Source organism: Salmo salar, chromosome 29 (genome assembly GCF_965601325.2).
Source record: "Salmo salar chromosome 29, fSalSal1, whole genome shotgun sequence".
Classification (NCBI taxonomy): domain Eukaryota; kingdom Metazoa; phylum Chordata; class Actinopteri; order Salmoniformes; family Salmonidae; genus Salmo; species Salmo salar.
Window position 1 is genome coordinate 7,954,031 of NC_138319.1, and position 14,530 is coordinate 7,968,560.

The 14,530-nt window shown below is 43.0% G+C and overlaps 1 pseudogene; it reads right to left on the reverse strand.

Moving 5' to 3' along the window:
- LOC106590047 (ribonuclease 3-like) overlaps nt 1–14,530 on the reverse strand; it is a 160,822-nt pseudogene that overhangs the window by 3,926 nt on the left and 142,366 nt on the right.

Sequence of the window (14,530 nt, forward strand, 5' to 3'; positions counted from 1 at the left end):
GTACCGTAGGAAGCCCTTTGGACAGTCTGAGACATACTGTTGGTAGCTAGAGTAAGGCACTAAGTGTAAGAGGAGAAAATGCGTGTGCCCCGAGGTTGGTCGAGTGGTTAAGGCCACGCACCCTCAGCACATTATGCAATTGCCTAGCTGCATGGTTTCCAATCCCAGCCTCACTGGTCTTCACTCTATGTTCCCTTTAATTATCTGGCTCCTAGCTCATTTCTGTCTATCCCTCTCAATAAAACAATTAAAATACAAAAATATATATGGAAAGGAGTGCCATTGATATTTTAAGTATAAATTGTGTACCGATATTGCGTTTTAAAAGCTTGTTATATTAAATGAAGTGCCCTTAATATAGATCATATGGAGAACTCAATAAATCTGACTTGGTAAAGTGCAAAAATTCAGCATTTTGACATGTCCCTCCAAGTACAATCTGTGGCTTCTAGGAAGATTTTAACCCACTTAACTCCAACATTTATCCAAGTTTGCACCATAATTGTAAAAAATCTACTATTTTTAGCCATTTTCTGGTGGGAAACTGAGTGGGTCGAGCATAACACGTCAAACCTGTGAAGCTTGCATTCAATTGACACTCCCTGCTGCACACAAACAGCTTCCATTCCCGCTGTTACAAGGTGATTTATGGCTGATTTCAAATGAAATTGTCAACCCTGTTACGGTCAACCCTGTTACTTTATTTGGCACTTAAATAGACACTTTTTTATTTAACCTGTCTGTGCGTCCCACCCTAATCAACAGCCAGTGGAATCGCGTCGCGCGAAATGCAAAACCTCATAAATGCTATAACTTCAATTTCTCAAACATATGACTATTTTACACCGTTTTATAGATACACCTCTCCTGAATCGAACCACGTTGTCCGATTTCAAAAAGGTTTTACAGCAAAAGCAAAACATTAGATTATGTTAGGAGAGAAGCCAGCCAGAATTAATCACACAGCCATTTTCAAAGCAACTAGCATGCATCACAAATACCCAAAACACAGCTAAATGCAGCACTAACCTTTGACAATCTTCATCAGATGACAATCTTAGGACATCATGTTACACAATACATGCATTTTTTGTTCAATAAAGTTCATATTTATATATAAAAACAGCATTTTACATCGGCGCGTGACATTCAGAAAATCTTTTCCCTCAAATGCTTCCGATAAATCAGCGCTACAATTTACAAAATTACTATTCGAAAACATTGTTAAAATGTTATATTGTCATTCAAAGACTTATAGATTAACATGTCTTGAATGCCACTGCTTTGCCAGATTTAAAAATAACTTTACTGGGAAATCACACTTTGCAATAAACGACGTGGTATACCCAGCAAAATAGGCTAGGCTATACATGTTGGAGCCATCTTGGAATGATCAACCATCAAAAATACTATTGTAAATAAAACCTTACCTTTGATTATCTTTATCAGAAAGCACTTCCAGGAATCCCAGGTCCATAACGAATGTAGTTTTGTTTGAAAAAGTTAATCATTTATGTCCCAATTGTTAGCGCGCTCCGAAGGCTATTGAAAATGTACCGTGCTGAGTAGGACTTGTCGTCACGAATGTACAAAAAAAAAATATTTAAGTTCGTTCAAACATGTCAAAAGTTGTATAACATAAATCTTTCGGGCCTTTTTCAACCAGAGCTTCAGTAATATTCCATGGGGACGTTTGCATTGTCTTTCAAAACGTTTCGAAAGGGGAGGGTAGCCATGGGCGGCGGCGTCATAATGGTAAATGGCCCTCCACCTGTGACCACTTTCCACAGCCTCTCTTTCAGTCAATTTTGATAGTAGGAGACTCAAACCACTTTGTAAAGACTGGGGACCTCTAGTGGAAGCCTTAGGAAGTGCTAAATGATTCATAACCCCCTGTGTGTTTCAATGGCAAATGTTTGAAGTGATATCCACACATCAGATTTCAGTTTCCTGTCAGGATTTGTCTCAGGGTTTTGACTGCCATATGAGTTCTGTTATACTCACAGACACCATTCAAACAGTTTTAGAAACTTTAGGGTTATAATTATATGCATATTCTAGTTACTGGGCAGGAGTAGTAACCAGATTAAATGCCCCCTATCCCCAACAGGTTTTAACCTCTTGAGATGGGAAAACATGTTTTTTATGAAGTTCAACATGCTCTCTTTATGACACAATGTTAAAGGTGAAATCAAATTTATTTATTTTACTAAGTTACACTTCTCAAACAACACCAAATTGGTGGAACGACCCATAGTTAAATGCATTCAATGCTCAGTGCAATAAAACTACCCATGATGAATCAAATGATGCACACAGTAGAGCCATTTAGTGTTGGTATAGAAATAAAGGAATAAAGGCCCCCGGCAAACACATGAGAGACAATATGATCACAATATTGAAATCTCATCTAAGATACATTTCAATGGCATTTCAGATATATTTTCAACTTACAAATGGCAAATAATTAAAGTTGAACGCTCAAATGAAAGTTGGATCCTCAATACAGAAGAGTTAGGATTTATGACTACACTCCTTTTCTACCCTCATTATCTGTGGAATAATATGTCCTGTGATCCCTGGGTGTTACCGAGGTGTAAACAGACAGAACACAAGACAGTCCACTCCCAACTACAGATCCCCCTTTAAATACAGATCATTTTGACCAGAGCCATATGCAGGCCATGGTCAAAGGTAGTGCATTTGGGATGCAGGAGTGTCCACTCCCCATCTACAGGTAAGTGCCAAAATAAAGGAAACACCAACATAAAGTGTCTTAATAGGTCATTGGGCCACCATGAACCGGCAGAACAGTTTCAATGCAACTTGGCATAGATTCTGCCTGGAACTCTATTGGAGGGATGCGACACCATTCTTCCACCAGAAATGTAATAATTTTGTGTTTTGTTGATGGAACACATGTTGATTGGAACACTCACCCATGCACGCACACACGCACGCACGCACAAACACACACACACACACACACACACACACACACACACACACACACACACACACACACACACACACACACACACACACACACACACACACACACACACACACACACACACACACACACACACACCTTTGAGACTCCTCTTTCAAAGTCACTGAAATCTTTTCTTCTAGCATTGGTAGCCAAAATAATGGACAACTGGGCCTTTTATACATGACCCTAAGCATGATGGGATGTTAATTGCTTAATTAACTCCACTGTGTGGAACCACCTGCTTTCAATAAACTTTGTATCCTTCATTTACTCAAGTGTTTCCTTTATTTTGGTAGTTACCTGTACATTTCCCCTTTATTAAAGGGACACTGTTTGATCATTGTACATCCATAATTGGGCCCCTAACACATAGATATGATTCATGCTAGTAGGGAGTCAGCGCTTTGGGAGACTTCAGTCATAACCTGGACAAACTTTGGCTATGTTCAAAAGTCTTGAGAAGTTTTTAAATGTCCCACATGTACTGTAGGGAGACGTCTCTCTCACAGGAGGTAGCTAGCCTTATTAATAGAGGAAACAACTGTCCAACACAGTTTGTTCTAAAGGAAGAGGAGGATTGCAGGGGTTTAGTGCCATGCTGAAGGGCACATCAGCAGGCGATGGTATCAAGGATGATGCTAGCAATCCTCCAGTTGTAGGCTCATTCCAGTTGTCGGCTCATCCGTCGGAGTTGCGTTTCAAACCGGCAACCCTCTGGTTGACCAGAGTTTAAAAAGACAAGTACCCAAGAGTAACAATGTCCACGAATAGTCCTGAATGAATCGTGAATAATGATGAGTGAGAAAGTTAGACACACAAATATCATACCCCACCAAAAATGTTAACCTCCCCTGTTATTATAATGGTGTTAGCATGTCTTGGGGGTATGATATTTGTGCATCTAACTTTCTCACTCATCTCTATTCATGACTAATTCAGGACTATCCGTAATCATGGTAGCATCCACATTAATGTAGAGGTGTTTAGGAACATTCTATTCTTGTTTACAATAAAAGTGACTCCAAAATGACACAATACGTTATTTACCATTAATTTCTATTGGGCACAAAATAATATTAAATACAACCAAAACAAACAGCAAATGCATCCAACATGTTTGTAGAGTTACAAGCTTGAAGTAATCATTGCGTGCTAGGAATATGTAACCAAATACTAAACTTTTGACTAATTCAATACAAAGTAAATTTGTCCAAATACTTTTGGTCCCCTAAAATGGGGGGACTATGTACAAAAAGTGTTGTAGTTTCTAAACGGTTCACACGATCTATTATGAAAATACCCTCTAATTAAAGATGAGTCTGCACTTTAACCTCAGTCATTGTATCATCTCAAATCCAAAGTGCTGGAGTACAGAGCATAACAACAACAAAATTGTTGCTGTCCAAATACTTTTGGAGCTCAATGTACAGTATCTATAATTGGGCCCCCAACACAGAGAAATGACTGACCCTGGTAATGAGAAAATATATCAGTCATAACCTGGACAAACTATGGCTGTGTTCAAAAGTCTTGAGGAGTCCAAGAAGTTTTTAAATGTCTCAGCCGTACGGTAGGGAGATGTCGGTGGGGCTCGCTCTCTCCCAGGAGGTAGCTAGCTTTATTAAGGATAGGAAACAACAGTCCAACAAGCCCTGGGCCGCATCCCCTATATAAAGGTAGTGCACTATATAATAGTGCATAGGGTGCCATTTGGGATGCAGCCCTGGACAGTTTGTACTGTCTGAAGGAGTGAGAGGAAGAGGCTTCGCAGGGGATAGACGATTTTAAATGAACTGACCTTTTCAGGAGGCATTGCTAATCTAGCCACTTGAAACTGCAATTTATGAGGGAAATGTTAATTTACTAGCAATGAGCATCTATCAATCATTATGACAGGGGGATTACACAGGGGAGATAATTAAGGATGGGAGGAAGACAAAAAAAAAGGAGAGAGGGGAAGAGAGATAGGAAGGGGGGAGGAAGAGGTAAAGCGAGAGAGAGATTATCTTCTCTACGCCTCAAATGGCAAGAGGGGGAGCGAGGTAGGGGGGGTTGTAAAAAACAACACCGTAAGACACTAATGTTTCATAAAAGTGAGGGTGTGAACGCCCAAACAGTATCAAACTGTCACGCCCTGACCTGAGAGAGAGGGTTTGTTTCTCTATGTGGTTAGGTCAGGGTGTGGGGTGGGGTGGGCATTCTATGATGTCTATTTCTTTGTTTTGAGCCGAGTATGGTTCCTAATCAGAGGCAGTTGTCTATCGTTGTCTCTGATTAGGAATCATACTTAGGCAGCCTTTCCCCACCTGTAGTTGTGGGATCTTAATTTTGTACTGCTTGTTAAGCCTACAAGACATTACGGTTGTATTCATTGTTTATTCGTTTTTGTTTGTAGTGTTCTGAGGTAAATAAATACGATGAACACTTACCACGCTGTGATTTGGTCCACTCCTTTTAACGATCGTGACACAAACACAGGCCGCTAAGGGCCTCATTTACAGGCCAAATCAAATAAAAACTTTGACCTTCTCAACATCTTGCTAAAACGTTTATAGATTTTCCTTAAGTGCTGTTTAATGACAAACGGCCAAAAACTAAAGTGAAAAGTGAATTGTGAGAAGTGAATTTCAAAAGACACCAAAGAAAGTTATACAGTTGAAGTTGGAAGTTTGCATACACCTTAGCCAAATACATTTAAACTCAGTTTTTCACAGTTACTGACATTTAATCCTCGTAAAGATTTCCTGTCTTAGGTCAGTTAGGATCACCACTTTATTTTAAGAATGTGAAATATCAGAATAATAGCAGAGAGAATGATTTATTTCAGCTTTTATTTCTTTCATCACATTCCCAGTGGGTCAGAATTTTACATACACTCAATTAGTATTTGGTAGCATTGCCTTTAAATTGTTTAACTTGGGTCAAACGTTTTCAGGTAGCCTTCCACAAGCTTCCCACAAGAAGTTGGGTGAATTTTGGCCCATTCTTCCTGACAGAGCTGGTGTAACTGACTCAGGTTTGTAGGCCTCCTTGCTCACACATGCTTTTTCAGTTCTGCCCACATATTTTCTATAGGATTGAGGTCAGGGCTTTGTGATGGCCACTCCAATACCTTGACTTTGTTGTCCTTAAGCCATTTTGCCAAAACTTTGGAAGTATGCTTGGGGTCATTGTCCATTTGGAAGAACCATTTGCGACCAAGCTTTAACTTCCTGACTGATGTCTTGAGATGTTGCCTCAATATATCCACATAACTTTCCTTCCTTATGATGCGATATATTTTGTGAAGTGAACCAGTCCCTCCTGCAGCAAAGCACCCCCACAACATGATGCTGCCACCCCCGTTCTTCACGGTTGGGATTTCTACAAAAAGTACGATCTTTGTCCCCATGTGCAGTTTCAAACCGTAGTCTGGCTTTTTTATTGGCGGTTTTGGAGCAGTGGCTTCTTCGTTGCTGAGCGGCCTTTCAGGTTATGTCGATATAGGACTCGTTTTATTGTGGATATAGATACTTTTGTACCTGTTTCCTCCAGCATCTTCACAAGGTCCTTTGCTGTCGTTCTGGGATTGATTTTCACTTTTCGCACCAAAGTACGTTCATCTCTAGGAGACAGAACACGTCTCCTTCCTGAGCGGTATGACGGCTGCGTGGTCCCATGGTGTTTATGCTTGCGTACCATTGTTTGTACAGATGAACGTGGTACTTTCAGGTATTTGGAAATTGCTCCCAAGGATGAACCAGACTTGTGGAGGTCTACAATTCTTTTTATGAGGTCTTGGCTGATTTATTTTGATTTTCCCATGATGTCAAGCAAAGAGGCACTGAGTTTGAAGGTAGGCCTTGAAATACATCCACAGGTACACCTCCAATTGACTCAAATGATGTAATTTAGCCTATTAGAAGCTACCAAAGCCATGACATAATTTTCAGGTATTTTCCAATCTGTTTGAAGGCACAATCATCTTAGTGTATGTAAACTTCTGACACACCGGAATTGTGATACAGTGAATTATAAGTGAAATAATCTGTCTGTAAACAATTGTTGGAAAAATTACTTCTGTCATGCACGAAGTAGATGTCCTAATCAACTTGCCAAAACTATAGTTTGTTAACAAGACATTTGTGGAGTGGTTGAAAAATTTGTTTCAATGACTCCAACCTGTGTGCATGTAAACTCCCGACTTCAACTGTAGGCTATTTGTGAAGCGTTTAAACATGTAATGGTGGTTCCAACTTCTTCTAATGACTGGACAGACCAATGTACATCAAATCAATCCAATATTATTGGTCACATACACATGGTTAGCAGATGTTAGTGCTAGTGTAGCGAACTGCTTCTGCTTCTAGTTCCGACAGTGCAGTAATATCTATCAAGTAATCAAAGAATTCTCCAACAACTACCTAATACACACAAATCTAAAGGGGTGAATGAGAATATGTACATACAAGTATATGGATGAGCGATGGCCGAGCGGCACAGGCAAGGTGCAATAGATGGTATACAATACAGTATATACATGTGATATGAGTAATGTAAGATATGTAAACATTATTAAAGTGGAATTATTTAAAGTGGCATTGTTTAAAGTGACTAGTGATCCATTTATTAAAGTGTCCAGTGATTGGGTCTCAATGTAGGCAGCAGCATCTCTGAGTTAGTGATTGCTGTTTAGCAGTCTGATGGCCTTGAGAGTTGCGGTTTTTCAATCTCTCGGTCCCAGCTTTGATGCACCTGTACTGACCTCGCCTTCTGGATGATAGCGGTGTGAACAGGCAGTGGCTCGGGTGGTTGTTGTTCTTGAAGATCTTTTTGGCCTTCCTGTGACATTTGGTGCTGTCGGTGTCATGGAGGGCATGTTGTTTGCCGCTGGTGATGCGTTGTGCAGTCCGCACCACTCTCTAGAGAGCCTTGTGGTTGAGGGCGGTGCAGTTGCCATTCCAGGCTGTGATACTGCCCGACAGGATGCTCTCGATTGTGCATCTGTAAAAGTTTGTCAGAGTTTTGGGTGACAAGCTAAATTTCTTCAGCCTCCTGAGGTTGAAGAGGCGCCTTCTTCACCACACTGTCTGTGTGGGTGGACCATTTCAGTTTGTCTGTGATATGTACGCCCAGGAACTTAAAACATTGGCAGCCATTTATATTTTTTTTATCGACAAGCTAGGGCTTATTAAACATATAAGATGTAGTGGTGGTTACAAATGACTCTTCTTCAAACAACTTACATTTCTCGAGCGCGTCTATAGCAGCGCCCATCACCGCCTGTTGGATACTGGATTGAAAGGGAGAAAAATTCATAAATAAAATAGAGAGAAAGACAGACAAGAAAAAAGGTCTTAAGCATATTCAAAACATCCTTTTCATATGCTGTAGTCTGAGAGCAGGCCAAAGACAGAGGATTATATATAAAAGTTTTTTTCCCCCAAAGCCCATTTTTCCTCCTAACAATCCCAGGTAGCTAGCACCATGCATTCATCTTACAGAGGTAGCTAAGCCTTTGGGCCAGGCACTGTTTACCGTACCGCTCTCAGTATATATTATATTATGCATTATGTGATCATAGCCAAGAGGCAGGGGGGTAGTGGGGCTTAAAATTCAGTAAATATAAAAACAGTAAGCTGGGTAGAGATACTATGGAGGGGACAAAGTTATCACCAGCTTAGAGGCAGAGAGCTCTTTCAAGGGGGCCAAGGAGAGGGATTTCCAATGCAGAGGGTTGAGAGATGTTTGATGCATTTCCGTTTTATTCCTCCTAAGCTGAGCCAAAGGGTTTTATCTCTTATGCTCTCCTCCACCCTGAAAGGGCCTTCCTTCATGCAGCGATTCACACTTGCTTTACCCTAGGCTTCTTCACAAAAGCCCTCCCCACCCCTTACGCCCTGTTCCTGTGAAGAGACAGATCACAGGTAGAACCAAACCAAACCCCACTTAGCCCCGGAGAGATTCTGCATCCCAAATGGCACCCTATTCCCTTTATAGTGCACTACTTTTGACCAGAGCCATACGACCACAGCCCTATTGGCCCTGGTCAAAGTAATGTACTATATAGGGAACAGGGTGCCATTTGGGACGCAACCGGAGGGACTCACTGTGTGCTGTCTATCTTCACAGCTAGCCCTAGATATAGTCCAGAGTGTGAGTAAAGGAAGGCTTAGTGTCCGCAAGCCGCACTAATTCTGTAGACCAGAGCTAAGCTATTTCCAGAGAGAGACGCACTCTGTGCGGTCTCTCACTCTACGTCACAGTGCATTTCCCCTCTTCAAAGTGATGTTGTTTCTATAATATTATTTATGTCAATTCAATAATGAATCGATTAATTTTCATTCTGCATAATGTCACTACCAATAGAACAGCCACTGAAAGCTTAATTGCTATAATAAACACTATCAATAAAAAATTGCCATTATTTCTAGAGCCCATTAGACGTGCATTGAGCAGAGCGGAGCACACTAAGGAATGCGTCCCAAATGCCAACTTATTCCCATTATAGTGCATTACCTTTGACCAGGGCTCCATGGGGAATAGGGTCCCATTTTGAGTTGCATGCTTACTCTGCCTATTGGGTGGGTGCTGTGGGTCTACATACCTTGGGCCCTTGCCACAGCCTATCCTCTCTTCTTTGAAATATACAGCCACAGTGTAGGTCTGCGCATGAGACGGCCCGGCCCCACTGTCTGCAAGGTCCTGCAACAAACATATGAAAAGAAGAGTGGGATGAGTGAGGGTGAGGACAAGAGAGAGAAATAATATGAGAATGCTCAAGGACCCTAGACGTTGGTATTGTCCTTCTGGAAAATAACAAAATAAAGTCAGACAGAGAGAGAAAGATAGAGAAAAGAGGACAAAGTGAGAGAGAGAAAAGGAGAGAGAAGAGAGAGACAGATATATAGAAAGAAGAAAGATGGAGAGAGACACCCTGAGCTGGAGAAAAGCTTTGATTCATCTGAGGGACATATCAACAGCATATAGTCCCCCATCATCTCTGAATGGGAAGAAGATGTGTGTTCCTCTGCTACAAATTTTACACGTCGGGAGGAGGGATAAAATAAAGACATAAGAGAAAGACAATGCCCCATCAAACTTTGGTGTTGTGTAGAAATATGTGAGAAAGCAGCACACTCAGGGAGAAAAACAAGGAAAAGATCATATTCATATCATATAAAACATTTAAAAATACATTTAACATCACCCATTTTGCTTAGATTTCAGCAGGGGTAAGCAAGAACAAGTAAACAAACAACACTTGTAGATGTCAAAAATGTTAACATTAGCATAAACCACACAGACACAAAACACCCAGGGTTTTGAGTACCCTAAATTATTAACAGCCAATTTACTATATTACTTTCAGGAAAGCTATTCATTTTTAATGCAATGTGGTCACTTATGTCACTTTATCAATAATTAAATCCTATTTCTCACTTACAAATGAAGAGGCCTGTGGCATGTTCCAAACAAATACTAACTGTTCCTCTGTGCGTCTGAATTTGAAACCAAACAGACAGAAAAACTGAAAAGTAGCATAAACCAAAGAAAACTTTGCAGTATGGGAAGCATTAGGGAGGCTGTCAGTTCCAAGCAGCACACACATACCGTACAGACAGACAAACATTTCCATTTCCATTTAAGTCATTTAGCAGACGCTCTTATCCAGAGCGACTTACAAATTGGTGCATTCACCTTATGATATCCAGTGGAACAACCACTTTACAATAGTGCATCTAAATCTTTTAAGGGGGGGGGGTTAGAAGGATTACTTTATCCTATCCTAGGTATTCCTTAAAGAGGTGGGGTTTCAGGTGTCTCCGGAAGGTGGTGATTGACTCCGCTGTCCTGGTGTCGTGAGGGAGCTTGTTCCACCATTGGGGTGCCAGAGCAGCGAACAGTTTTGACTGGGCTGAGCGGGAACTGTGCTTCCTCAGAGGTAGGGGGGCCAGCAGGCCAGAGGTGGATGAACGCAGTGCCCTTGTTTGGGTGTAGGGCCTGATCAGAGCCTGAAGGTATGGAGGTGCCGTTCCCTTCACAGCTCCGTAGGCAATCACCATGGTCTTGTAGCGGATGCGAGCTTCAACTGGAAGCCAGTGGAGAGAGCGGAGGAGCGGGGTGACGTGAGAGAACTTGGGAAGGTTGAACACCAGACGGGCTGCGGCGTTCTGGATGAGTTGTAGGGGTTTAATGGCACAGGCAGGGAGCCCAGCCAACAGCGAGTTGCAGTAATCCAGACGGGAGATGACAAGTGCCTGGATTAGGACCTGCGCCGCTTCCTGTGTGAGGCAGGGTCGTACTCTGCGAATGTTGTAGAGCATGAACCTACAGGATCGGGTCACCGCCTTGATGTTAGTGGAGAACGACAGGGTGTTGTCCAGGATCACGTCAAGGTTCTTAGCACTCTGGGAGGAGGACACAAGGGAGTTGTCAACCGTGATGGCGAGATCATGGAACGGGCAGTCCTTCCCCGGGAGGAAGAGCAGCTCCGTCTTGCCGAGGTTCAGCTTGAGGTGGTGATCCGTCATCCACACTGATATGTCTGACAGACATGCAGAGATGCGATTCGCCGCCTGGTTATCAGAAGGGGGAAAGGAGAAGATTAATTGTGTGTCGTCTGCATAGCAATGATAGGAGAGACCATGTGAGGATATGACAGAGCCAAGTGACTTGGTGTATAGCGAGAATAGGAGAGGGCCTAGAACTGAGCCCTGGGGGACACCAGTGCTGAGAGCGCATGGTGCGGAGACAGATTCTTGCCACGCCACCTGGTAAGAGCGACCTGTCAGGTAGGACGCAATCCAAGCGTGGGCCGCGCCGGAGATGCCCAACTCGGAGAGGGTGGAGAGGAGGATCTGATGGTTCACAGTATCAAAGGCAGCAGATAGGTCTAGAAGGATGAGAGCAGAGGAGAGAGAGTTAGCTTTAGCAGTGCGGAGAGCCTCCGTGACACAGAGAAGAGCAGTCTCAGTTGAATGCCCAGTCTTGAAACCTGACTGATTAGGATCAAGAAGGTCATTCTGAGAGAGATAGCAGGAGAGCTGGCCAAGGACGGCACGTTCAAGAGTTTTGGAGAGAAAAGAAAGAAGGGATACTGGTCTGTAGTTGTTGACATCGGAGGGATCGAGTGTAGGTTTTTTCAGAAGGGGTGCAACTCTCGCTCTCTTGAAGACGGAAGGGACGTAGCCAGCGGTCAAGGATGAGTTGATGAGCGAGGTGAGGAAGGGGAGAAGGTCTCCGGAAATGGTCTGGAGAAGAGAGGAGGGGATAGGGTCAAGTGGGCAGGTTGTTGGGCGGCCGGCCGTCACAAGACGCAAGATTTCATCTGGAGAGAGAGGGGAGAAAGAGGTCAAAGCACAGGGTAGGGCAGTGTGAGCAGGACAAGCGGTGTCGTTTGACTTAGCAAACGAGGATCGGATATCGTCAACCTTCTTTTCAAAATGGTTGACGAAGTCATCCGCAGAGAGGGAGGAGGGGGGGGGGGGGAGGAGGATTCAGGAGGGAGGAGAAGGTAGCAAAGAGCTTCCTAGGGTTAGAGGCAGATGCTTGGAATTTAGAGTGGTAGAAAGTGGCTTTAGCAGCAGAGACAGAAGAGGAGAATGTAGAGAGGAGTGAGTGAAAGGATGCCAGGTCCGCAGGGAGGCGAGTTTTCCTCCATTTCCGCTCGGCTGCCCGGAGCCCTGTTCTGTGAGCTCGTAGTGAGTCGTCGAGCCACGGAGCAGGAGGGGAGGACCGAGCCGGCCTGGAGGATAGGGGACAGAGAAAATCAAAGGATGCAGAAAGGGAGGAGAGGAGGGTTGAGGAGGCAGAATCAGGAGATAGGTTGGAGAAGGTTTGAGCAGAGGGAAGAGATGATAGGATGGAAGAGGAGAGAGTAGCGGGAGAGAGAGAGCGAAGGTTGGGACGGCGCAATACCATCCGAGTAGGGGCAGAGTGAGAAGTGTTGGATGAGAGCAAGAGGGAAAAGGATACAAGGTAGTGGTCGGAGATTTGGAGGGGAGTTGCAATGAGATTAGTGGAAGAACAGCATCTAGTAAAGATGAGGTCAAGCGTATTGCCTGCCTTGTGAGTAGGGGGGAAGGTGAGAGGGTGAGGTCAAAAGAGGAGAGGAGTGGAAAGAAGGAGGCAGAGAGGAATGAGTCAAAGGTAGACGTGGGGAGGTTAAAGTCACCCAGAACTGTGAGAGGTGAGCCATCCTCAGGAAAGGAACTTATCAAGGCGTCAAGCTCATTGATGAACTCTCCAAGGGAACCTGGAGATAAACATACTGTATATACTGAACAAAAAAATAAACACAACATGTGAAGTGTTGGTCACATGTTTCATGAGCTGAAATAAAAGATCCCAGAAATTCTCCATATGCACAAAAAGCGCATCTCTCTCAAATTTTGTGCACAAATTTGTTTACATCCCTGTAAGTGTGAATTTCTCCTTTGCCAAGATAATCCATCCACATGACAGGTGTGGCATATCAAGAAGCTGATTAAACAGCATGATCATTACACAGGTGCACCTTGTGCTGGAGACAATAAAAGGCCACTCAAAAATGTGCAGCTTTGTCACACAACACAATGCCACAGACATCTCAAGTTTTGAGGGAGTGCGAAATTGGCATGCTGACTGCAGGAATATCCACCAGAGCTTTTGCAAGGGAAATGAATGTTAATTTCTCTACCATAAGCTGCCTCCAATGTTGTTTTAGAGAATTTGGCAGTACATCCAACCGGTCTCACAAACGCAGACCGCATGTATAGCTTCGTACGGGTGAGAGGTTTGCTGATGTCAACGTTGTGAACAGAGTTCCCCATGGTGGAGGTGGGGTTATGGTATGTGCAGGCATAATCTGTGGACAATGAAAACAACTGCATTTTATAGATGGCAATATGAATGCCCAAAAATACTGTGACAAGATTTTTCAGTAAAATTTATGAAATTGTTGCTTGTTGCGTTAATATTTTTATTCAGTATATAATATGTGTGTTTGTGTTGATTTGTTGGATCCCAGGACTCAGGCAATTGTTATTGAGTTGATTGCCCTGCATAAATATATACAGCACCTGTCAAGTTTGGACACACCTGCTCATTCAATGGTTTTTCTTAATTTTGACTATTTTCTACATTGTAGAACGTTGTGGTAGTCATGCTGGTAAAGTGTGCCTTGAATTCTAAATAAATCACAGACAGAGTCACCAGCAAAGCAACTCCACACCATCACACCTCCTCCTCCATGCTTCACAGTGGGAACCACACGTGCGGAGTTCATCTGTTTACCTACTCTGCGTCTCACAAAGACAAGGTGGTTGGAACCAAAAATCTCAAATTTGGACTCATCAGCCCAAAGGATAGATTTCCACCGGACTAATGTTATTTCTCGTATTTCTTGGCCCAAGCAAGTATTTTCTTCTTATTGGTGTCTTTTAGCAGTGGTTTCTTTGCAGCAAATCGACCATGAAGGCCTGATTCACCCAGTCTCCTCTGAACAGTTGATGTTGAGATGTGTCTTGTACTTGAACTCTGTGAAGCATTTATTTGGGCTGCAATTTCTTTGGC